This window comes from Heterodontus francisci, unplaced genomic scaffold (assembly GCF_036365525.1).
Source record: "Heterodontus francisci isolate sHetFra1 unplaced genomic scaffold, sHetFra1.hap1 HAP1_SCAFFOLD_102, whole genome shotgun sequence".
Classification (NCBI taxonomy): domain Eukaryota; kingdom Metazoa; phylum Chordata; class Chondrichthyes; order Heterodontiformes; family Heterodontidae; genus Heterodontus; species Heterodontus francisci.
Genome location: NW_027140380.1, coordinates 4751303 through 4777460, shown reverse-complemented (window position 1 = coordinate 4777460; position 26158 = coordinate 4751303). Strand labels below are relative to the sequence as shown.

The 26158-nt window shown below is 45.8% G+C and overlaps 2 non-coding genes across 2 annotated transcripts; one reads left to right on the top strand and one right to left on the bottom strand.

Annotated features, from left to right (window-relative positions):
* Positions 1-564: 564 nt before the first annotated feature.
* trnaf-gaa (transfer RNA phenylalanine (anticodon GAA)) lies at positions 565-637 on the bottom strand. Its single transcript has one exon. It is a non-coding gene; the product is annotated as a tRNA-Phe (tRNA).
* Positions 638-6988: 6351 nt separating this feature from the next.
* Positions 6989-7079, top strand: trnar-ucu (transfer RNA arginine (anticodon UCU)). The gene is given in 2 exon segments: positions 6989-7025; positions 7044-7079. It is a non-coding gene; the product is annotated as a tRNA-Arg (tRNA).
* The last annotated feature ends 19079 nt before the right edge of the window (positions 7080-26158 follow it).

The following is a 26158-nucleotide window of genomic DNA, read 5'->3' as shown; positions in this document are numbered from 1 at the left end:
AGTGATCACTGATACAAAGTACTCATTAAGTAGATTAACATTGCCCTGCACCTCTAAGCTTATATTATCCTTTTTGTCCCTCTTAGGCCCGACTCAACCTCTTACTACCCACTTATCATTTACATGCTGCTCGAAGATTTTTGGGTTTCCTTTCATGTTGACTGTCAGTCTATTCTCAAAGAAAGAGAGAATAAGCACATAAAGATGATATAAGTATTTCCCATCCTTGATGAGGTGGAATTTTTTATGCTGTGGGTAGTAATGTCTTGGCCCACGAGTGTGGTGGAAGCAGAGACAATCAATGATTTGAAAAGGAAATTAGATGGATACTTGAAGGAAACAAACTTGCAGGAGGAAAGGGACCGAGCTGGTGAGTGGAACTGACTAGATTGCTCCGGGGAGAGCCAGCATGGACGTGATAGGCCAAACGACCACCTTCTGTGCTGTAAATGACTCTGTGTTGTTTCTCAAATTCAATCCACTGGTGCTTGGTAAATAATTTCAAAGTAAATTGTGCAACCGGAAAATCAGGACCAAGGCAAGGGACGCATAAGGAAGCAAAATTGCTGAAACCCGGGATTAAACCAGGAACCTTTAGATTTTCAGTCTAACGCTCTCCCAACTGAGCTATTTCAGCCCTACATTAACAGTGGCTTGGTGCCCTTGTTTTGGAAGAAAATACATACATTCAAGTTTTCCAAAAAATTAAAGAACACAACATGTGAGTAATATTCCCCATTGCTTTCTCAGTACTGATGGATTGTGAAGCGGGAGACAGCCAGAAGTGCCACTGAGCCGCACAGACCCCGAGCTGAGAATGAAATGAGATCAAATTCAATCTTTCATAGTGAGATGCTGCTGAGAGGTAAGAGTCCTGAATCAAAGCGAGACTTGCTCATTTCAAACACTCCCTGTACTCTCTACTCATGAAGCCTTAAAAAAGGGAAAAACAGAATGGCACTCAAACTCACAACCCTGCCATTAAAAGTCTCATATTCGACTGACAGAACTGTCACTTCTACTCGGTCTCTTATTGGATGGATGCAACTCCAAGGCAGGGGTGGCATTCAAATCCTCCCATGGGTCCACATGTCAGACTGAGTTCCATGTTGTAGACTCAAGCAAAGGAAATCTGCTCACTTCCAAAACTATCAGCGAATTGAAGCTGATTACAATGAACATCATCAGAGGTCAGAACTACCTGGTGAAAGAAGACACCCTGAAGAAGGATCCACAATTATTCAAAGGCATCGACAAAGTGAAAAACAAGAAAACCGATGAGTCAATGCAAGCCAAACAACAGAAACACTGAAGGATTCCATTCCATTCCAATCCAGAACCCAGTCCTGTTGTTTTTGGAGTCAGGTCACAATTACAGCAACAACTTTATATTCCCACTTGGCTATCTGTACATTTCGTTAATTGCAATTTTGTCGACAAGCTCTTTGAATCCAGTTGTCTGGTCCTCAAGCCAGCTCTGTTTGGAAGTCAATTCCACCTTCTGCAAGGCTGAAACCGATAGATAACCTTAATCTAAAAATGCCAGCAGGCTAGGGCTCATCTGGGATTAGAACCCTGGATTTCTTACATGTTAATCAAGCACATTCCATAAGCGAGAATCATACCCCTAGACCAACGAGCCACTGAACAGTCAGGTTTCTTTAGCTGCTGTGGAATTTCACTGGAACCCCCCAGCCAATCATCCACTTTTTTTTCAGATCAAAGCAACATCCTGCAAATGCTGAAATAAAAACAGAAACTGCTGGAAATGTTCAGCAGCTCTGGCAGCATCTGTGCTGAGAGAAACACAGTTAACGTTTCAGGGCACTCACCTTTTGTTTCAGCCATCCTTTCAGACTGCTTCTGTCCATCCAATCTCACTTTCTATTCTATCCACATTCTAACCATTCACTACGTTACTACATTTTTCATGAATTCCTCATTTCTTTTATTAATGACAATTTTGTATTTCTGGCCTTTGCTTCAGACACCACCACAAGTGGAATCATGTCTCCATCTACTCAATCAAACCAATTCGCTGTTTCCTCCCATTGCAATTTTTCTTGAACCCTGACAGACTGTGGAGTTTCTGCTGCTTGATTGCAGTTCTTGCTTCCCGCCAGTAGATGTCACCTCACTCCAATACAGTGAAGTTTACAAATCTGAGAGAGACACAACAGGAAATAATTGTTCACATTATAGTGAATGTGTGGGATTTAGAAATACTAGGAGTGGAGACGAGTTATTATTGCACTCTGCTATTACATCTTTTATAATGGACTCCAGCATTTTCCCCACGACTGATGTCAGGCTAACCGGTATATAATTCGCTGTTTTCTTTCTGCCTCTTTTTTTAAATAGTGGAGTTACATTAACTACCGTCCAATCCATTTGAACTGTTCCAGAGTCTGCAGAATTTTGAAAAAAGACCAGAAATGCATCTGCTATTTCAAGGGCCACCTCCTTAAGTACTCTGGGATGCAGATTATCAGGCCTTGGGGATTTATCGGCCTTCAATCCCATCAATTTCCCAAACATTCCCTACTAATACAGATTTCATACAGTTCCTCCTTCTCATTAGACCCTATGTTCCCCAACATTTCTGGGAGGTAATTTGTATCGTCCTTTGTGAAGACAGAACCAAAGTATGTATTTAATTGGTCTGCCATTTCTTTGTTCCCCATTATAAATTCCCCCGTTTCTGACTGTAAGGGACCCACATTTGTCTTCACTAATCTTTTTCTCGACACATATCTAGAGAAGCTTTTACAGTCAGTTTTTATGTTCTCTGCTAGCTTACTCTCATACTCTATTTCCCCCTTCTTAATCAATCCTTTTGTCCTCCTCTGCTAAATTCCAAACTGCTCACAATCTTCAGGTTTGCTGCTTGTTCTGGGCATTTTATATTTCTCCTCCTTGGATCTAATACTTTCCTTAATTTCTTTTGTAAGCCACAGTTGAGCGACCCTTACTGTTTTACTTTTGCACAGACAGGAATGAACAATTGTTGTAATTCATCCATGCGCTCTTTAAATGCTAGCCATTGCCTATCCACTGTCAACCCTTTAAGTAACGTTCCCCAATCTATCATCGCCAACTCCCGCCTCATACCTTCATAGTTTCCTTTGTTTAGATTCAGGACCCGAGTCTCGGAATCAACTCTCTCACTCTCCATCTTAATGAAGAATTTCATCATATTATGGGCGCACTTCCCCAAGGGACCCCACAAAACAAGATTGTTAACTAATCCTTTCTCATTACACAATACCCAGTCTAGGATGGCCTGTTCTCTAGAGGTGTTATACACCTCTATCAATTCTCCACTCAATCTCCTTTGTTATAGGCAGAATAATCCTAGCTTTTCCAACCTAACCTTGTAACTAAAATCCCCCATCCCTGGATCCATTCTGGTAAATCGCCTCTGCATCCCCTCAAGGACCCTCACATTCTTTCTAAAGTCTGCTGAGCAGAACTGGAAGCAACACTCCAATTGGGGCCTAACCAGAGTTTTATAATGGTTCATCATAACTTCCCTGCTTTTGTACTCAATGCCTCTATTTATAAAGCCCAAGATCCCATATGCTTTGCTAACCACTCTCGCAATATGTCTTGCCACCTTCAAAGATCGGTGCACATGAACCCCAAGTCCCTTTATTCCAGCACACTCTTTATAACTGTGCCATTAAGTATATATTGCCTCTCCCTATTCCTTATGCCAAAATACATCACCTCACACTTGTCACTATTAAATTCCATCTGCCACCTGTCTGCCCATTCTGCTAGCCTGTCACTGTCCTGTTGCAGGGAGTTCATATCATCCTCACTGTTTGCCACTCCTCCAGGTTTGGTGCCATCGGCATATTTTGAGATTCTACTCTGTATTCCAAGATCCAAATCACTTACCTTTAGCAAAAAAAGCAGTGGTTCTGGCACTGACCCTTGGGGAACACCACTGTCCACTATCCTCCGGTCTGACCAAGAACCATTTAATATGACTCGCTGTTTTCAGTCTTTAAAACAATTTACTATCCAAATGGACACTGACCCTCCTAATCCATGAACCCCAATTTTGTTAACCACCCTTTTATGTGGTACTTTATAAAATGATTTCGTAATATCCATATAAATAACATCCACTGCATTCCCTTCATCAGTATTCTCAGATCGTTTATCAACAAATGCAGTTAGATTCGTCAAGCATGAACTCCCATTGATAAATCCATGCCCACTCTCCTGAATTAACTCAAACCTCTCCAAAGGACTTGATTTTTTTCCCTGACCTGTTGATCTCATGCTGATAGCAAGCTCACCATAGAGCATGTATTTGGCAATGTGACCGTCATCCATTTGGCCCAGTCAACAGAGTCACCGCTGACTCAAGAGGGCAAACATGCTGCGGATCCCTGCACGCTGGTGTACTTCCGCATTCGGCACTCTGTCCTGCCAGGAGATGCCCAGTCTCCATCTGAGGCAGTGGAGGTGGAAGCTGTTCAGCCGCTTTTTTTGGCTTTTATAAGTTGTTGATGCTTCTCTACTATAAAGGAGGGTGCTGAGAACACAAGCCTGGTACACGTGGAGCTTTGTATTTTCGGTCAGTTTGCTGTCGGTTCACACTTGTCTTCTCAACTTTGACATGACAGCTGCAGCATTGGCAATCCTGGTGCTGATTTCAGCATCAAGGGCCAGATTGCTGGTGATTGTTGATTGAAGGTATGTGAAGCTGTTGACAACCTCCAAAGTGAGGTTATCGATGTTGATGGAAAGTGGAGTCTCTACGTCCTGGCCCGTAACATTCATCTTCCTGATGCTGATTGTCAGTCCAAACTGTTTGCAGGCCAGGGAGAACCGATCTACAAGCTGCTGTGAATGAACTTCATTATGGGATGTCAGCACAGCATCATCAGCAAATAGCAACTCACAGACTAGGAACTTACCCACTTTGGTCTTGGCGCACAGTCTTGCCAAGTTGAACAGCTTGTCGTCAGCTCTGATGTGCAGGTGAACACCTGTATCTGAGTAATTGAAAGTGTGCAATAGCAGCATGGAGAAGAATATGCCAATTATAAAGGATGTGATAACTAGACAGTTCGAAAATGATGACATGATTGGGCAGAGTCAACATAGATTTATGAAAAGGAAAACAGGTTTGAAAAACCTGTTGAGATTTTTGAGGATGTTACCTATAGAACAGATAAAGGAGAACCAGTGGATGTGTGGTATTTGCATTTTCCTTTGGTAAGGTCCCACACAGGAGGTGAGTAAACAAAATTAGAGCACATAGGCTTGGGGATAATATACTGATATGGATTGAGAATTGGTTAACAGACCGAAAACAGAGAGCAGGAATAACGGGTCCTTCTCAGGATGGCAGGCTGTTACTATTGGGGTACTGCAAGGATCAGTGTTGGAGCCACAGCTGTTAACAACCTATATAAATGATTTGGATGTGGGGATTAAATGTAATATTTCCAAGTTTGCAGATGACACAAAGCTCGGTGAAATGTGAGTTGTGAGGAGGATGCAGAGAGGCTTCCAGGGGACCTGGAGAGGCTAAGTGAATGGGCAAGAACATGGAATATAATGTGAATAAGTGTGAAGTTATTCACTTTGGTAGAATAAACAGAAAGACAGAGTATTTCTTAAATGGTGAGAGGTTGGGAAGTGTCGATGTCCAAAGGGACCTGGGTGTCCTTGTTCCTGAGACACTAAAAGCTCTTGTGCAGGTGCAGCAATCAATTAGGAAGGCAAATGGTATGCTGTACCCACACGAGGGGTCATGAGTACAGGAGTAAATATGTCTTGCTGCAATTGTCTAGAGCCTTGGTGAATCCGCACTGGAGTATTGTGTACAGTTTAGTCTCCTCATCTTATGAAGGATACACTTGCCATAGAGGGGGTGAAACAGAGGGTCAACAGACTAATCTCTTTTTTTGCATTTATTTCATTTCATCTCAGTTTGTTCAGTTTGCTTACCTACTGTTTTTTTCAGGTTTGTACTTCCTGCTGTTCAATATTCAGTCCATTTACACCTAATCTGTACTAATGCTTTGTCTTTCAACACACCATTAACATATTGTTTGCCTTTGCTGCATGACCTTTTGGTCAGCTATGTGGCCTTGTCCAATCTACACCTTCTCCTTTGTTATCTCTTGCCCCACCCCCACCCCACTTGCTTATAACCTGTGACTTTTCTAATATATGTCAGTTCCGAAGATGGGTCACTGACCTGAAACGTTAACTCTGCTTCTCTTTTCACAGATGCTGCCAGACCTGCTGAGTGGTTCCAGCATTTCTTGTTTTTATGTCACCAGACTAATCCCTGGGATGGTGGGATTGTCTGATGAGGAAACTGGGCCTGTATTCCTTAAAGTTTCGAAGAATGAGAGGTGATCTGATTGAAACTGACAAAATTCTTACAGGGCGTGACAGTGTGGATGTAGACAGGATGTTTGCCCTGGTTGGTGAGTCTAAAACCAAAGGACATCGTCTCAGAATAAGGAGTAGGCCATTTAAAACTGAGATGGGTGGAATTTCTTCACTCAGACGGTGGTGAATCATTGGAATACTGTGCCCCAGAGGGCTGTGGCAGTTCAATCATTGAGCATGTTCAAGACAGAAATTGATAGAAATCTTGATACTCATGACATCAAGGGATATGGGGATAGCATGGGAAAGGGGCTTTGAGGTAGGTGATCAGCCATGATCGAATTGAATGACAGAGCAGGCTCGACGTTCTGAATAGCTTACTCCGATGTTCCTCTGTTCCTAAGAGAGTTGGCGCCAGCGCGCAGCCCTGCTTTACCCCACTGCTGATCTTGAAAGCGTCTGATGTTGCTCCATTGTAACTGATGGAACTGTGCATGTTCTCGTGGAAAGAAGAGATGATGCCCAAGAGGTCAGGAGGGCAGCCTATGTTCCATTGCAGTTTGAAGAGGCCGTCTCTGCTGACAAGATCAAAGGCCTTAGTGATGTTAATAAAAATGTGTGAGGCTCTGTGGCGCAATGGATAGCGTGTTGGACTTCTAAATAATGATTAAGATGATATTCAAAGGTTGTGGGTTCAAGTCCCACCAGAGTCAGATTTTGGACCAGAAACAGAGGAGCACAACGGAACAACAAATGAAGAAATGCGCCAAAAGCACAGACTCGGAGACAGAGCGAGAGAGAGAGGAGCAGAGCAGGGGAAAAAAAAATCGAGGAGTGACGTCACAATGGAGAGTGAGAGCAGGGAAACAGAGACCCGCTGGGGTGAGGAGACAGGATTTGGTTCTTTCTTCGGTGCAGTGGAAGGAGCTGTTTGGTGAGGATCTGGTAAGCTGTGACATCACAGGCAAGCAGGTAGTTGATTGGTTTGGAAGAACCGACCTGCTTGATGCGCATCTGGTAAGTGATTAAGATCCATTTTAGTCCTAACGTTTAAAATAGTAAACAAACTAGTGGTAAGTTTAATAAAATATGCAATAAAATGAATAATTGAATAAAATATTTAAGTAGTTAATTGAAACACGTTAAGGATGACAGGACAGGTGATGTGTCACAGCTGCAGCATGTGGGAGTTCCTGGATGCCAGTGTGATCCAGGGCAAACACGTCTGCAGTAAATGTTTGCGGCTCAAAGAGGGAGAAAAAAGGAATGTAGTGGTAGCAGGGGACAGTATAGTAAGGTGGATTGACTCTGTTCTCTGCAGCAAAAGCAAGAGTCCAGACGGCTGTGTTGCCTGCCGGTGCCAGGATTCAGGACATCTGCTCAGGGCTGGAGCGAAACATACAATGGGAGGGGGAGGATCCAGTCGTCGTGGTCCATGTCGGTACCAGCGACATAGGCAGGACAAGGATAGAGGTTCTGCAAAGTCAGTATGAGGAACTAGGCACCAAATTAAGAAGCAGAACCTCAAAGTTAATCATCCCTGGATTATTACCTGAGCCATGTGCAAATTGGCATAGGACAAATAAGATTAGAGAAAGTAATGTGCGGCTGAAAGACTGGTGTGGTAGTAGTGGGTTCTGGTTCATGGTGCATTGGCACCAGTACTGTGGAAAGAGGTGGCTGTACCGTTGGGACGGTCTGCACCTGAACCGTGCTGGTGCCGGTGTTCCAGCGAGCCACATAACGAGGGAAGTAGAGACGGTTTTAAACCGAATAGTGGGGGCAAGGGATCAAATTTGGGAAGATATGGTGAATCAAGGAGGAGAGACAAGGCAAAGAGAAAGGTATAAATATGGGAAATGATAAACAGACTGTGACAGGAAGGGACAGAATGTACAAATCTAAGAGTAAATCGACAGATAAGGCTAGAGGTGACAAAAATAATAAAAGGACAAAACTAAATGCTCTGTATCTGAATGCATGGAGCATTTGAAACAAAACAGATGAACTGGGAGCACAAATAGAATAAATAAGTACGATCTGATAGTCATTACAGAGACATGGATGCATGGCGACATAGATTGGGATGTGAATATAGGAGGTGACATGGCATTTTGGAAGGACAGGAAGCTTGGAAAAGGTGGCGGGGTAGCTCTGTTAATTAATGATGGTATTAGCGTAATAGAGAGGGATGACCTGAGTTCTGGAGATCAGGATGCAGAAGCAGTTTGAGTACAAATGAGAAATCATAAAGGCAAGAAGTCACTTGTGGGAGTGGTGTACAGGCCACCTAACATTAACCACACTGTCGGATGGGATATAAAAGAAGAAATAATGGCAGCTTGTCAGAAAGGTACTGTGATAATTATGGGGGATTTTAATCTACATATAGATTGGAAAATTCAGATGGGCAGAGGTAGCCTAGATGAGGAATACATAGAATATTTTGGGGATAATTTCTTGGAACAATACATTCTGGAGCCAACCAGAGAGCAGGCTATACTAGACCTGGCATTGTGCAACGAGATAGGATTAATTAATGACCTCATAGTTAAGGTGCCCCTAGGTAGCAGCGATTATAATATGATTGAATTTTACATTCAGTTTGAGGGAGAGGAGAGTGGGTCCCAGACTAGTATTTTAAATTTAAATAAGGGCAATTATAAGGTCATGAAAGCAGAGCTAGCTAAAGTGAACTGGCAAATTAGGTTAAGGGATAAGTCAATAGAGATGCAGTGGCAGACATTTAAGGGGATATTTCAGAATACACAGAATAGATACATTTCAACGAGAAAGAAAAGTTCCAAAGGTGGGACTCACCATCCATGGTTCACGAAAACAGTTAAAGATACTATCAAACTTAAAGAAAAAGCCTATAATTGTGCAAAGGTGGGAGGCAGGTCAGAAGATTGGACAGAATATAAAAAAACAGCAAAGAATGACTAAAAGATTGAGAAGGAATGTAAAATTAGAGTATGAGAGAAAGCTCGCAAGAAATTTCAAGACAACTAGTAAGAGTTTCGATAGATATTTTAAAAAGAAAAGAGTTAACAAAGCGACTGTTGGTCCAATAGAAAGTGTGTCTGGGGAATTAATAATGGATAATTTAGAGATGGCAGATGAATTGAACAGATACTTTGCATCGGTCTTCACTATTGAGTATACAAATAACATCCCAGTATTAGCCGTATATCAGGAAATTGAAGGGATGGAGGAACTCAAGAAAATTACAATCACCAGGGAAGTGGTACGAAACAAATTGTTGGAGCTGCGGGTTGACAAGTCGCCAGGTCCTGAATTGGCTAGTGAGATAGTTGATGCGCTGGTTTTAATATTCCAAAATTCCCTAGATTCGAGAAGGTTCCGTTAGATTGGAAAAGAGTGAATGTAACTCATTTATTCAAAAAGGGAGGGAGACAGAAAGCAGGAAACGACAGGCCAGTTAGCTTAACATTTGTCTGAGGGAAAATGTTTGGAGCTATGACAGAGGATGTTATAGCAGGGCATTTAGAAAAAAATTAAGGTAATCAGGCAGAGTCAACATGGATTTTTGAAAGGGAAATCATGTTTAACCAATTTATTGGAGTTCTTTGAGGGAGTTACATGTGCTGTGGATAAAGGGGAACCAGTGGATGTATTGTATTTCGATTTCCAGAAGGATAAGGTGCCATATCAAAGGTTATTGCAGAAAATAAAAGCTCATGGTGTCGGGGGTAACAATTTGGCATCGATAGAAGATTGGCTAGCTGACAGGAAACAGAGAGTCAGCATAAATGGGTCATTTTCTGGTTGGCAAGAAGTAACGAGTGGTGTGCCACAGGGATCTGTGCTGGGGCCTCAACTTTTTACAATTTATATAAATGACTTAGATGAAGGGACCGAAGGTATTGTTGCTAAATTTGCTGATCACAAAGATAGGTAGGAAAGTAGGTTGTGAAGAGGACATAAGGGGGCTACAAAGGGATATAGATAGGTTAAGTGATTGGGCAAAGACCTGGCAAATGGAGTATAATGTGGGAAAGTCGGAAATTGTCCACTATGGCAGGAAGAATAAAAAAGCATATTATCTAAATGGTGAGAGATTGCAGAGCTCTGAGATGCAGAGGGATCTGGGTGTCCGAGGGCATGAATTGCAAAAGGTTAGTATGCAGGTCCAGCATGTAATTAGGAAAGCTAATAGAATGTTATCATTTATCACCATGGGAATTGAATACAATAGTAGGGAGGTTATGCTTCAGCTATACAGGACATTGGTGAGACCTCTTCTGCAGTACTGAGTACTGTACTGGTCTCCTTATTTATGGAAGGATGTAAATGCATTGGAGGTAGTACAGAGAAAGTTTACGAGACTAATACATGGAATGGGTGGGCTGTCTTACGAGGAAATATTGGACAAGCTAGGCTTGTCTCCGCCAGAGTTTAGAAGAGAAAGAGGCGACATGATTTGTTATTTAATTTATTAATTAACAAATTAGCTATCCTCCAGTCTTCCGGTACCTCACCCGTGGCTAACGATGATACAAAAATCTCTGCCAGCGCCCCAGCAATCTCCTCCCTTGCTTCCCATAGCATCCTAGGATACATCTGATCAGGCCCTGGGGATTTATCCACCTTAATGCGCTTCAAATCCTCCAACACCTCCTCCTTTGTAATGTTGATATGCTGCAGGATATCGCTGTTCCCTCCCTTGAACTCACTAGCTTCCATGACCTTCTCCACGGTAAATACAGACGAGAAATATTCATTTAAGACCTCGCCCATTTCGCGTGGCTTCACACATAGATTGCCACACTGATCCTTAAGGGGACCTACTCTCTCCCTAGCTACCCTTTTACTCTTAATACACTTATAGAATCTTTTAGGATTCTCCTTTATCTTATCTGCCAGGGAAATCTCATGGCCCCTTTTCGCCCTCCTAATTTCCTTCTTAAGTATACTCCTATATCCCCTATACTTCTCGAGGGACTCGCTCGATCCCAGCTGCCTATACCTGACGTATGCCTCCTTCTTTGTCCTGACCAGACCCTCAATATCCCTCGTCAACCAAGGTTCCCTAAACTTGCCAGCCTTCCCTTCCATCTAACAGGAACATGCTGGCCCTGAACTCTTCCTATCTCACTTTTAAAAGCCTCCCACTTGCCAGACGTCCCTTTACCTGTAAACAGCCTCTCCCATTCAACTTTTGAGAGTTCCTGTCTGATGCCATGGAAATTAGCCTTCCCCCAATTTAGGACTTCAACCTGAGGACCAGTCCTATTCTTTTTCATAACTATCTTGAAGCTAATAGAGTTATGGTCACTGGTCCCAAAGTGCTCCCCCACTGCCATATCAACCACCTGCCCATTCTCATTTCCTAAGAGGAGATCGAGTGTAGCCCCTTCTCTAGTCGGGCCATCCACATACTGCTTCAGAAAACTATCCTGGACTCACTTAACAAATTCTTCCCCATCTGATCCCTTAGCACTGAGGCAGTCCCAGTCAATATTAGGGAAGTTAAAATCACCTACTATTACAACCCTATAATTCCTATAACTATCTGTGATTTCCCTACATATATGTTCCTCCACTTCCCTCTGACTATTGGGGGGCCTATAGTATAATCCCATCAAAGGGATCACCCTTTTATTATTTCTAAGTTCTACCAGTATGGCCTCACTGGACATTCACCCCGGGATATCCTCTCTAAGTACTGCCGTGATGTCCTCCCTAATCAATAGTGCAACTCCCCCTCCTCTCTTACCTCCACCTCTGTCACGCCGGAAGGATCGGTACCGCGGAACATTGAGCTGCCAGTCCTGCCCATCCCTCAACCACATTTCCGTAATAGCTACAATACCACAATCCCATGTACCGATCCATGCTCTGAGTTCATCTGCCTTACCTGTAAGGATACTTGCATTAAAGTAAATGCAGTTTAGCCCACCAGACCTTCCACGCTCCCTGTCCTGCCCCTGCCTGGCCTGCCTACTGGACTTGCTTGCTTTAACCTCTCCATTTGCCTCAACTATCTCATCGGAGAGACTACTACTTTGGGTCCCACCCCCGCTGCAAGACTAGTTTAAACCCCCCACTGTATTACTATAAAATCTCTCTGCAAGGATATTGGTCCCCTTCCAGTTCAGATGCAACCCGTCCCTCTTGTACAGGTCACCTCTGCACCAGAAGAGATCCCAATGTCCAAGTACCTGAAGCCCTCCCGCCTTCGCCAGTCTTCAGCAATGCATTCATTTGCCTAATCCTCCTATTCCTACCCGCACTAGCACGTGTCACAGGGAGTAATCCTGAGATTACAACCCTCGAGGTCCTGCTCTTTAACCTTCTGCCTAACTCCCTATATTCACTTTGCAGAACCTCATCCCTCTTCCTGCCTATGTCGTTCGTACCAATATGGACCACGATCTCTGGCTGCACACCCTCCCCTTTCAGAATTTCCGGCAGCTGCTCCGAAACATCCTTGACCCTAGTATTAGGGAGGTAACATACCATCCTGGAGTCTCGTTTGCGGCCACAGAAACGCCTATCTGCACCCCTTATGATAGAATCCCCTATCACAATAGCTCTTCCACCCCTTTTCCTCCCCTGCTGTGCAGCAGAGCCCTCCGTGGTGCCACGGACCGCGCTGTTGCTCTTTTCCCCTGGGAGGTCTTCCCCCCAACAGTGACCAAAGCGCTGTATCTGTTTGAGAGGGGGATGGCCACAGGGGACTCCTGCACTACCTGCCTGCTCCTACTATTCCATCTGGTGGTCACCCATCCCTTTTCTGCCTGTGCATCCATTACCTGCGGTGCGACCACCTCACGAAACATGCTATCCATGACGCCCTCAGCTTCGTGGACGCTCCACAGTGAAACCACCCGCAGGTCCAGCTCCATAATGCGAGCAGCCAGTAGCTGCAGCTGGATACACTTCCTGTACACATGGTCGTCATGGAGACTGGGAGGGTTCCTGAATCCCCACATAGCGCAGGAGGAGCATATCACGGGGCTGAGCTCTCCTGCCATGACTTACCCTTAGATTAATTAGTTACTCCCTTAATTAAAAAATACTAATGACACGAGGGGCATTGTTCTACCCACTACAATCTAAAGTCCTTCATAAGCTACACTGAATAAAAAATACACTTTAGTAGTACTCATCTTATCAGCAGAGGTTTTTTTTCAAGTAAAAAAAACTTTGCCCTTTTCTTTAAGATATTTAAATACACTAACAGCAGTGACTCACCAACCAATCACCTTGCAGCTCTCCTCTGACATCACAGTTGGCTTCTTTTTTTTCAAAACTCCAGCACACTGGAAGATCTCCACTCCACTCCTGGAAGGTAAGAGACTGGGCCTCGATCCTCGGATTGGATTTATAGGCTCCGCTCTCAACGTTCTCCTCATATCGGTCCATATAGGTCTGCTCCGCTCCGCTCCTCTCCGCTCCCGGAAGGTAATTCACCAGCTTTTGCAGAAAAGTCGGTCTTAAGCTGTTGCAGTACCTGTTAGAAAGATAGTCTAAGCTATTCTGAAGTCATCTTCCAATGTCATCTACATGGAAGCAGGATTTTAAAGGATAAGATGTAGTTTTTAAAAGTCACTTCAATCTTGCTCAAGAGTCTTTACAAAGAAGCCAAGTAAATCTTGATAAAAAGTCATTTACATTTAGAGATCTTTTAAAAGCACTTCAATCTTGTTAATAAAAAGTCAGATGTAAATTTCAGAACTCTGATCAGGCTATGCTAAAAAGTTACATACAATTAAGAAATAAAATACAACATTTAAAAGCTCTGAACTCCCTCTGAAAGTTGACCACTGCTGCTGCCGGTGTCTTCCTGGAATAGTGGAGCTGTTGTGTCAACAGAAAAGTCTTTCCCGAGCAGCCCTGAGCCTGTTGGTACCGGCTTTAATCCAACCCAGGTAAAAATCAGGGTACATTGTGGGCAATGAGCCCAAATTGCTGAACAACAGGTCCCTGTCACTTTAAGGAGTGGGCTGGTGCGATTATGATCAGAGGTTCCTTCTAAGCACATTTCTCATCACCACAACTTCCAGATGCTGGTGTTAGTGTGTGCATGTACTGGCAGTTGCAGTGCTGTTCAGACCCTCAATAGCAGTAAAAGTCTCAGAGTTCACCGGTATTGGGGCTGTAAAATCCAGGCCAATATCTCACAGTCCTGTTAGATTTGCTCTCCCTCTGTACAAAATCAAACTCCACACATTGTCTTTCACTCACTCCTGTTTCCAGCCCTGATGATGCAGAAATCCCCTCTCAAAGGTACACAATCCAGTTGATTTCTGATCAAATGCCTCCTTCCTCATTCAATAGAGGAAACAGAGACATGAACAGGAGTCAGGTGCAAGAAAGTTTCACCAACAGAGCAAAGAAAGGCACCAACAAAAGTCACGCCTACTTTCCAAATCATTTCATTAGAATATTCTTTCACTTGTTTTGTCGGATGACTGCAATAAATCTGAAATGAGCACCACGAGGTTTGTGTTCACTAGTCACTTGTTCTCCTGTGTTTGTCTGTCAGGTTTGTAATTCAATTTGTATTGGATATTGAAGAGAATCTATTTTCAAGATGATTACACATCGTACTGTGTTTAAAGCAACCAACTTGTAAAATGGAAGATAATGAATGTTTCAATACCTGTGTGACCAGATTCTTCCAATGCTTTTCAACAGCTCGATTGATGATGCTTGCAATCTGTATCCTGTGGAGAATGGGAGAGGAGAATAAAAACATGGTGCATGAACAGGACAGACTGTGTAAAATGGGAGCACAGAAATACTGCCACCTCATTGAAAGTTAATGAGATTTATTCTAAGTCAGACACCTGTCCACAATGAACAAGTGAATACATTAATTGTCCACTTTCAATCTAAATGGGACTGAGGTTCCAACAGAGAAGTTTTCTGGAAAATACCTGCTGCAGTTTTAAAATTGATGAACTGGAACATCTTATACTAACTTTCAAATAACTGTAGTGATTGTATAGTTCTCATAGTGGAGAGAAGGAGTTGTTTATAAATATAAGCAGAAAGACACATTTGTGGATTGGTGAATGAGTTTTATCTTTCTGAAATGTATTTGTCCATTGGTTGCAGGTCACTGGAAATTCTTTTTTACATTTAAATTGTAGCAGCAGCAGTTAGCAGCAAAATGTCTGATTAATCAGAGTAGTGGGTCTGGGAAACACTTAAACAGCCGAGACCCTGTAAAACAGAACTCCAAGTAATAGTTTAAATAAGGCACTGAACTGACAGAGCGGCAAAGGCCTGCTCAGGTCAGGAAAAAAAACCCGACACGAACCTGACAGAACTACATTGGACCCGAGCCCGAGCCGGCCCGAGTATCTCCATTTATTCCCGCGCCCGAACCGACCCTTACCCGACCACCGGAATGTTCACTTTATCTACCTCCCGATTCCGAATCGACAGGAAGCTGCAGCATGAGCGCAATGACGTCATAGAGATGCTCAATTGCTCACTGAGCAGACTCAGATTTTCCCTCCTTGATGACCCGGACTCCCAGCTTAGGTTGGCTTTTCAACTTTTGACACTTATTAAACTCAACTTCCCAGCAGAATTAAATGTAATACTTACTGTGTGTGTCCGACACGGACTCAGCCCGACCTGGACCCAGCCCGACCCGAACCTGGCCCGACCTGACCCGAGCCCGAAAGCCAGACCCGGAAGAGCGACCCAACACGACCCGGACCCGACACAGGTCGTCGGGTCCCGTTGGGTTCAGGTCGGGTGGCAGGCCTTTCCAGAGCGGAGGTCAGATGAGGATTGAATTAATTTCAATCACTGAATCTAAACAAGAAGTAAATCTGCCAGGAATGGAAGATTTTGCTTTATCTGTGAGGTTGTGGCGCAACGGTAGCGCGTCTGACTACAGATCCGAAGATTGTGTGTTCAAATCACGTCAGGCTCAGTTATATTTTACAGCAGTTCAAGTTCCTGGATTTGAAATCAGAAGAGAGTTCGTTCTCTTGGAATGTTCGTGCATGGTAGAATTTCAAGATCAACTTTAATGGATTGAAGTCCTGATTTCTGGTTCCGTTCCATTTCCATGCTCAGTTCTTATTTCACACTGTTTTATATCAGAACAATGTTTCAGGGTTGTGATGTGTCCATTGTTTGTGCAATCGCTCTGTCACCCAGTGTGAGAAATAAAACACAAACCGCACAGCGTGCGGCTCAAACCCATACCTGGCTCTGTCTATAGGCCGCTTAGTTCAGTTGGTGAGGACGCAGTGTTGAGAACAACAAGGCTGTGGATTTGATCCCCATGTGTGCTGTCACATGGTCAGTCATTAATTTGACACATTTTTGTAACACTTAAAATCCAACTTTTAGATGCAAACAAGTTTACATCAAATGTCAAAGGGAATTTATTTTGAATAACATCCATTGCATCTTTGTCACTGGTCTGGAGTAACACAGAATTCTTTCCAATTATCTTCCGTTTGCTGATAAACGTTGAACTCGTGGCCTGTTCTCGTTAATGGTCACGAGCAGCAAAAACAGACAGAGCAAGTCTGACCGCCCAGAGATGTGGAAAAGGCTTCAGTTTGGGACATATGCAGCAAATCAAATGTTCACCCGGCCCCGAAAGATTCAAAAACTGGGGAAAAGGACACAAGGAGATAGAGAATAAGCTAAAGCAGACAATGTAAATATTTCCCATCCTTGATATCTCTGTATTCCAATCCAACCTTCAGAGTTGGGTAAATAATTTCAGTGTAAATTGTGCAGCTCAAGAGTCAAAACCAAAGGGCGATGCAGAATAAAGGAGAACTGCCAAAACCCCAGATTGAACCAGGGATCTTCAGTCTAACACACTCCCAACTGAGCTATTTCAGTCTCACACGCTTGGGATGATAAGTGGCAAGTAACATTCGCACCACACAAGTGCCAGGCAATGACCATCTCCAACAAGAGAGAATCTAACTATCTCCCCTTGACATTCAATACCATTACAATCACTGAATCCCCCACCATCAACATCATGGAGGTTACCATGGGTAGCCATACAAATAACGTGACTAGAAGAGCAGGTCAGAGGCTTGGAATCCTGAGATGAGTAATTACAGTGCAGCTGTTGGCTCCACCCCAGGGGCTGAATTTGTTCTGTAAACCATGAAGCAGCTTCCTCTCAAATCCCAGGTGTATCAATAAATCCTCTTACAAAAGCCCCAAAGTGTGATATATTCCTCTCACTCATCCATGACTCCTGACTCCCCAAAGCCTGTCCACCATCTGCAATTCACAAGTCAAGAGTCTGATGGAATACTCTCCACTTGCCTGGATGGGTGCAATTCCAACTCAAGAATCTCAACACCGTCCAGGACAAAGCAGACCACTTGATTGGCACCCCATCTACAAACATTCTCTCCCTCCACCATTGGCACACAGTGGCAGCAGTGTGCACCGTCTACAAGATGCACTGCAGCAATGCACCAAGACTCCTTAGACAGCACCTTCCAAACCCAGCGACCTTTACCACCGAGAAGGGCAAGGGCAGCAAATGCAGGGGATACCACCACCTGCAAGTTCCCCTCCAAGCCACACACCATCCTGACTTGGAACTATATCGCCGTTCCTTCACTGTCGCTGGGTCAAACTCCTAGAACTCCCTTTCTCACAACACTGTGGGTGCACCTACCCCACATGGACTGCAGCGGTTCAAGAAGGCAGTTCACCACCACCTTCTCATGGGCAATTAGGGATGGGCAGTAAATGCTGGCCTGGCCAGCAACGCCCACATCGCATGAATGAATGAATAAAAAAGTGAAGTAGCCCTTGTGTCATTGTTTTGGGAGAAAATATAACCCTGGTGGAATTGCCCCTCCCAATCACACCTCACTTCATAGAACATAGAAAATGGAGAACATTTATGGCACAGAATGAGACCATTTAGCAATCGTGTCTGTGCCAGCTGAAAAAGAGCGATCCAGCCCAATCCCACTTTCCAGGTCTTGGGAATGGGATCTGAACAGATCTCAGAGCTCACATTATGTGAATGTTCTGTTGAAGTGTTGGTGAGCTGATATACCAGGGGAGATTCACATTGTTGGACACAGTGTGAAATACATTCAAGTATTTATAAAACATTACAACATGTGAGTAATATTCCCTATTGATTTCTCAGCACTGATGGATTGTGAAGTGGGAGACAGCCAGAAGTCCCAGTGATCCACACTGACCATGAGCTGAGAATGAAATGAGAAAAAGTTCAATCTTCAGCAGCGAGATGCTACAGAGAGGTCAGAGTCCTGAATCAAGGAGAGACTTTCTCATCCTGCTGTTGAATCTCATTTCAAACACTCCTTGAACTCTCTGCCGAGGAATTCAGAGCTGGATAACGCCTGTAAAATCAGCCTAAAAAGGAAATAGAAAACACCCACCGTGGGCTCAAACTCAAAAACTTGAGATTCAGAGTTTCATGCTTTCATCGACTGAGCTCACCAGGCCTGAGACAGTGTCCCCGTCCTGTCTGTTATTGGACGGTGCAGCTGTTGGCTCCACCCCAGGGGCTGAATTTGTTCTGTAAACCATGAACCAGCTTCCTCTCAAATCCCAGGTTTATCAGTAAATCCTCTTACAAAAGCCCCAAAGTGTGATATATTCCTCTCACTCATCCAGAATAAAAGTTACATCTTTTGCTCTTTTTACCTTCCAAACATTGACTTCTATTTTGCTCAGCATTTATTTCTCTCTCCGTTTTATGTTGTGCATTTCCTAATAAACATTTCATTTCAATTATTTATGAGGGATGAAATGAACAGAAAAGATTTTCTGCAATGGTACCAGGGGTGTGGGACAGAGTGAGTGGTTCGGATCTGGAATACACTGCCTGAGAGTGTGCTGGAGGCAGATTCAATCGTGGCTTTCAAAAGGGAATTGGATAAACACCTGAATAGAGAAAATTTGCAGGGCTACAATGAAAGGGCAGAGGAGTGGAATTAGCTGATCTGCTCTTGCAAAGAGCTGTCAAGGACATGATGGACTGAATGGTCTCATTCTGTACTGTAACCATTTGATTCCTTGATTCTAACTCTGTCAAGGTTGTTCTGAACTTGCTCTGCTCCAAGGAGAACAACCCCAGCTTTTCCAGTCTCTGCACATAACTGAAGTTATGAGGAACCATGGGGAACCCACTGTAAACCTTCCTCCAGACAGAAATACAACTGTTCACCACCACACTGTGACCCAGCTGTTCACATGATTTGGATGCGGGGACCAAATGTAGTATTTCCAAGTTTGCAGATGACACAAAACTAGGTGGGAATGTGTGTTGTGAGGAAGTTGCAAAGCGGCTTCAAGTGAATTTGGACAGACTTAGTGAGTGGACAAGAAAGTGGCACATGAAATATAATATGTAAAAATGTGAGGTTATCCACTTTGGTAGGAGAAACAGATGTGCAGATTGTTTGTTAAATGGTAAGAGTGTGAATGTACAAAGGGGCCTGGGTGTCCTTGTCAATAAGTGACTGAAAGCGAACATGCAGGTGCAGCAAGCAATTAGGAAGGCTAATGATATGTTAGCCTCTGTCGCAAGAGGATTTGAGTACAGGAGTAGTGAAGCCTTGCTTCAATTGTATATAACCTTGGTTGGTCTGCACTTTGGAATACTGTGTGAAGTTTTGTTCCCCTTACCTTAGGAAGGATATCATTGCCATAGAGGGAGTGCAACGAAGGTTCACCAGACTTGTTCCCGGGATGGCGGGACTGTCAAATGAAGAGAGATTGGAGAAACTGGGCCTGTATTCTCTAGAGCTTTGAAGAATGAGAGGTGATCTCATTGAAACTTACAAAATATTTAAAGGGATAGACAGGTAGATGAAGCTAAGATGTTTCCCCCGGTTGAGGAGTCTAGAACCAGGGGACACAATTTCAACGTAAGGGGAAAGCCACTTAGGACAGAGATGAGGAGAAATTTCTTTACTCAGTGGGTTGTGAATCTTTGGAATTCTCTACCTCAGAGGGCTGTGGAAGCTCAGTCATTGAGTATGTTTAAAGCAGAGATTGACAGATTTCTAAATACAAATGACATAGGGGATATGGAGATAGTGTGGGAAAAAGGCATTGAAGTGGACGATCAGTCATCATCATATTGAATGGCAGGGTGGGCTCGACGGGCTGAATGGCCTACTCCTGCTCCTATGTTCCTATCAGTCTGCAAACTTCATATGCATGCTGTCATTGTCCCTTTCATTCCATGGGCTTCAGTTTTACTGGCAGTCTAGTATGTGACATCATCAAGAAGGTTTTTAATAAGTTAAATAAGGAGAAATTGTTTCCAGTGGCAAAAAGGTCAGTAACCAGAGGATGTATTTATCAGGTGATTGAGAAAAGAACCAGAAGCGAAATGAGGTATGATTTTTCATACAGTGATGTGTTGTGATCTGGAATGCACTGTCTGATCAGGACTTGAAAGCAGCTTCAGTCGTAACTTTGAAAAGCAATTGGGATAAATACTGGAAGGAAAAATGTACAGATTACAGGAGACAGCACTGACACAATGGACCAAATGGTCTCCTTCTTTGGGTATCATTCTATGGTTTTATGAACATAATGTTGATACAATTCGCTGAGTTGGAAGGGAAGTGAACCCAGATTCCGGGTATTCTAAACACCAGACCCAAACCAAATGAACACGCCCGTTGTTTAATCTCTGTTTTTCACACCAGCTTCTCCTCGCTCTTTCTGTGTTTCCTGCCTGGTCTGTTCCTCTAACCTTCATTCCTGACACTCTATTGAGAATGGCCAACTCACTGCACCTCTCACTCACACCGTCACTCCACCCCTTCACCCACTTCCAAACCTCTTTGTTCAACAGTACCTCACATCTGCTCCTCTGCTCCATTAATATAACAGGAAAACATTTTCAAACAGACATTTCCAGACAGTGAACGTTCCAGTAAGACAAGGTAAAGATCAGATTCATTCACTTTAAACACAGAGAGAGCAGCTCTCCCTGTTCAGTCTAAGGAGCAGATGTGGTTTCACTCCCATTAGTCTTAGAGACATGGGCCAGAATTTTAAGGGACCGTTGGAGACGGGAATGGAGGCCGGGGAGGGGGAGGGGGGGGGGTGTATAAAATAGGGATGGAAGACGTTGGACCGGATTTTTCTGTCGGCGGCTGACATGGAGGGCAGACTTCGCACATCCACACGGCAAGAAGGCATTTAAAGTATTTATGAATCCAATTGTCAGCAATTTTATTCACTGGATCCAATTGAACGAATAGAACACGGGAACCACGGGGCTTCAGAGTCTCGCCTGGTTAAAGGAGGTGACTGGGAGGTGGGAGCTGAGTGTTGTCTTCACTGGGAAGCTATCGGGTGAGGCAGCGTCACTTGGCAGCAAGGGTGGAGGGGGAAAGGGCATCGGGAAACACTGTCAGGAGTGGGGGCCAATGTGCCAGCTCTGCAGAGGGAACAACACCAGGGTGCCATTGGGGCAGTGCCACTTCATTGAGGATGACAAATGAGGTAAATGTGGCTGGGTGTTGTTTACTGTGAAGGCCTTGCAATCAGGGAGGGGCAACCTGTCATGGGCCTCATTCGAGGCTCCCATTGAGGAGGAGGAGGAGGAGTAGAGAGGAAGGGAGGGAGGCGCAGGCACCAGCAGGGGCACCACAGCAGCTTGGGGGCCCACATGAAGGCCAGCCTCGAACAGGAGGCTGGAGAAGGAGGCAGAGGAACACGTCAGCCGAGGTTCAACTACCTGCAGATGTCCGAGTGACAGTGTCTCCGCAGACTGCACCTCTCCACGGAGGTCGTCACTGATCTCTCTGCCATGATGCAGCTGTGCCCCATGCGACTTGGTGGGCACCTGATGCCAGTGTCACTGAAGGTCACCGTGCCACTGAACTTCTGCACCACCAGATCATTGTGGGGATCCACTGGAGATATGTGTGGAATCTTAAAGTCTGTAGTGAATCAGTGCATCAACGAGATCACCAATGTCCTGTTCAGGAGGGCCGGTGACTATGTGCACATTGATCCAAACAGTCAAGCTGAGAGAGCTATAGGATTTGGGGCCATCGCTGGATTCCACCAGGTGTAGGGTGTCATTGACTGCACCCATGTGACCATCAAGGCTCCTGCAGACCAGCCAGCAGCCTTCAACAGGAAGGGCTTCCACTTGCTCAGTGTGCAATTGGTCTGCGACCACTGCAAATGGATCCCATAGGTGTGTGCACAAATCCCGGGAAGCAGCCACAACGCCTGCATACCAAGGTACTCCCAGGTGCCAGAACCTTTCCGCGGCCCCATCCGCTTTCAGAGATGGATCCTTGGAGACAAGGGCTACCCACTGAGGACATGACTACTGACGTCTGTGAGGAACCCACGCACGGATGCAGAGGAGAGGTACAACACCTGCTGCGGGTCAACCCGAGCGACCATCAAGGAGGCCATTGGTCTCCTGAAGATGAGATTCAGGTGCCTAGATCGATCCAGTGGAGCCCTTCAGTATGTCCCGGCGAGGGTCTCGCATATCGTGGTGGTTTGCTGTGCACAGCACAATCTGGCATTACAGAGGGGCGAGGTGTTGACTAGTGAGGATATCGTGGAGTGTGATGTCTCCTCTGATGATGAGGATGTGGAGGAGGATGCTGCCCAAGCAGTGCCAGATGAAGAACCTCACTCACAGCAGGAAAGGGGCCATGAGATACACACAAGGGAGACATGAGACACCCTTATACATTCAAGTTTCCTTTGAGCCTGACCACCTTCTGGAACCACAGCAATAAAGTCTTAGCTTTAAGCAGCCCTGTTGTCGCCTCCTTCCTTCTGCACTGCAGAGTCCAGGTACACATCGCACAGTGACAAGGCCGAAGCTTTGTGAACTCAGGGCTTGGTCCCTCACTTCCAGCCCCTTGGGAGGAAGGGTTTAAATGAAGTCCCAAAGGGCATCAACAATAGGAAGGAGACATAGTGAGAGAACATCATTTCTTTCTTCCGTGTGACACCAAACGCAATCCTATCCATCTGGAATGAACATTCACCATGAACCCTAAGTGAATCTAGGTGCTGTTCTGAATTCTTTTCCGTGTGCTCCTACGTGGTGCTCTCCCTGCTCTGTCAGCTGAGATGGAGACAAGCTGCTGACCTTGCTTGGGATGACATTGGTGGCCGTCCTCTTGCTGCCTGAGGCCTGGAGGGCCCCGGCACACTGAGGGCCTCCTGCACAGGTACAGAGACCCCCCTCTGTCATCGAGGGTGATGGAGGCAGGCACTGGCATCACTGGTGTCACTGGCAGAGGGGCTTTAGAGCTACTGTCCACACCAGGAGCACCCAGAGAGGAGACCCCAGATGTAGCAGCCAGCTGCTCCTCCCCAGTTATAAGACACACTTGTCCCTCCCTGCTGACCTGAGAGGGACGTGGACCTGGTGGAGAGTTCAGGTGCCTCGTCCCCCCTCTCGCCTTGTCACCACTGGATGGAGCTCATGGACAAAGTGATGGAGTGCAGGTCTGCGCACATCTCCGGCAGCCACTGATTGGTCGGCTGGATCTGGCTCTCCATCAGAGTCACCAATCTCTCAAGGAAGGAAGCCAGACACACCCCCATCGGAGACAGTACAGCATGCAAGGCCTGGATGGACTCCTCCATCATCCGAGCTTGGGTACACATAACCTCCGGCAACTCTGCCAGATGTTGCCTGACCTCTTGCTGCAGCTGCAGCATTTCCCGTGTTGCTGGTGACACCAGAGGCACGTCATCAGCCTGGGACTCAGCATGGGCCTGGCCTCCCACAGACTCCCAACTGCCAGTGGCCTCGGCTGTCACAGCCTCCGTCAGCTGCCCGGGCCTGTCTGTGACGTTCTCACCAGCTTGTGTGACCAAATCTAACATCGAGTGGATTCCCACCGAGTGAGGGTTTCTGTGCTGGTGGAGGGTGCAGGGGAATGATGTGACGGTGCACCCTCTGAGGCTCCCACCTCCTCCTCAGAGGTGTCCGGCTGTCCCCCAGTCTCTCCAGCTCTTCATGCTTGTCGTTCATCCCAGCCTGCATGAAAAAACAGTGACATTGAAGGGTTAGGGTCTGCCCATCGCGACATTCCAACCACCCCTACTGTGCAGCTCCATTGATGCAGTGGTGAACAGATGTGCAGTGTGGTTCCTTTGCAGCGGATGCTCCCTTGTGCCCCAGGAGATGTTCAGTCACTCTCTTGGGTAGCTGACCCTGTCTCTCCATCAGCTATGGAGCAGCTGCCTTGCTGCCCGGCCTGTTCCATGGCCTCCTCCTCCATCGGGATGAGGACACGGAGATAAGGCACTCCACCGCCAGTCTTGACACGCTCTTTCCGATTGTGGGCTGTCTTCTCCTGCAGCCACTATGATGAACAAAGTTAGTCTCCCAGCGGGGACAAGCCCAACATCTCTGATGGTGATAGTCCAGCAGTCCATGATGGGGACACACGTATTCCTCCTGCATGTGGCCCCCTCTCGAGGGACTGTGTGAGTTTATACAATGACTGACGTGCACCTCTCACCGAGATGCAGCCAAGCCTCAGGCAGCATGTCCTGCTGCCCTTCCCCAATACACATGACTGAGTGGTCACTCCCTTTCCACCAAACACTCCCTCTCACTCTGCCACATGCAATGTCCAAAGGGTCCAAAGTGTTTGGACTTCACACCTGAGCAGCCTGGATCAGGTCATTGACCCACTTCCTGCACTGGATCCATGTCCTGGGGGTGACCCCACAGCTGCTGACTTCACCTACTATCTCCAGCCAGCTTTATTTGGTCAGGTGGGCAGGTCTTCACCTCCCATCACTGGGAAAGAGGATCTTCCACCTATCTCTTGCCACCTGGAGGCGAACCTGCAGGAAGGCATCGCTAAACTGAGGGACCATGGTCACTGCAGGGTCGCATTCAGCTCCTTACCTATCAGGCAGCAGAGGCAGCAGAACGGGTCCTGTGGCAGCAGATGCAGCAGAACAGGTCCTGGGGCAGCAGAGGCAGCAGAATAGGTCTTGGGGCATCAGAGGCAGCAGAACGGATCCTGGGGCAGCAGAATGGGTCCTGGGGCAGCAGAACGGATCCTGGGGCAGCAGAGACTGCAGAATGGGTCCTGAGGCAGCAGAGGCAGCACAACGGATCCTGGGGCAGCAGAATGGGTCCTGGGGCAGCAGAGGCAGCAGAACGGGTCCTGGGGCAGCAGAGTCAGCAGAAGGGGTTCTGGGACAGCAGAGGCAGCAGAACGGGTCCTGGGACAGCAGAGGGCTCCGAGGAAGACACTCCTTTAAACCAGGCAGCAGTGAATGCAGGTCTGGCAGCCCTTTCAATATGGTGCCAGCACCTGCCGTTGTGTCAGATGTCGGTGCCATCGGTGCCTCGTTCCCTGCCTCTGGTCCTTGTTTACATGGGCCCCACGCCTCCCCTTCATTAATTGGTCGGCTGCTCCGTGATCGGGGTCGGTCGGCCACATTTCACTCGTGTGGTGACGACACCCGCTTCCGGTGCCTCTGCCGAGAGCCGCACCGTTAGTTTAAAATTCAGCCCATGGGATCAAGAGTGGAAAATCTCCCCTCTGATTCTCTCTACTTAAACTGATGGAGACACCAAATTAAAACTGATGAAACCAGGGATTGTATCCTGGTTCTTCAATCTAGTGTTCTCCCAACTGAGCTATTCCGGCCTCACTGTGAACTCATCTTCATTGGAGACAAATATAACTCCAGGCGGAATTTCCCCACGCGTTCATTCCTCACTTCAGGGGAATGGGACCCGACCAGATCGCGGAACTCAGATTATGTTAATGTTCTGCTCTTGATATCTTAA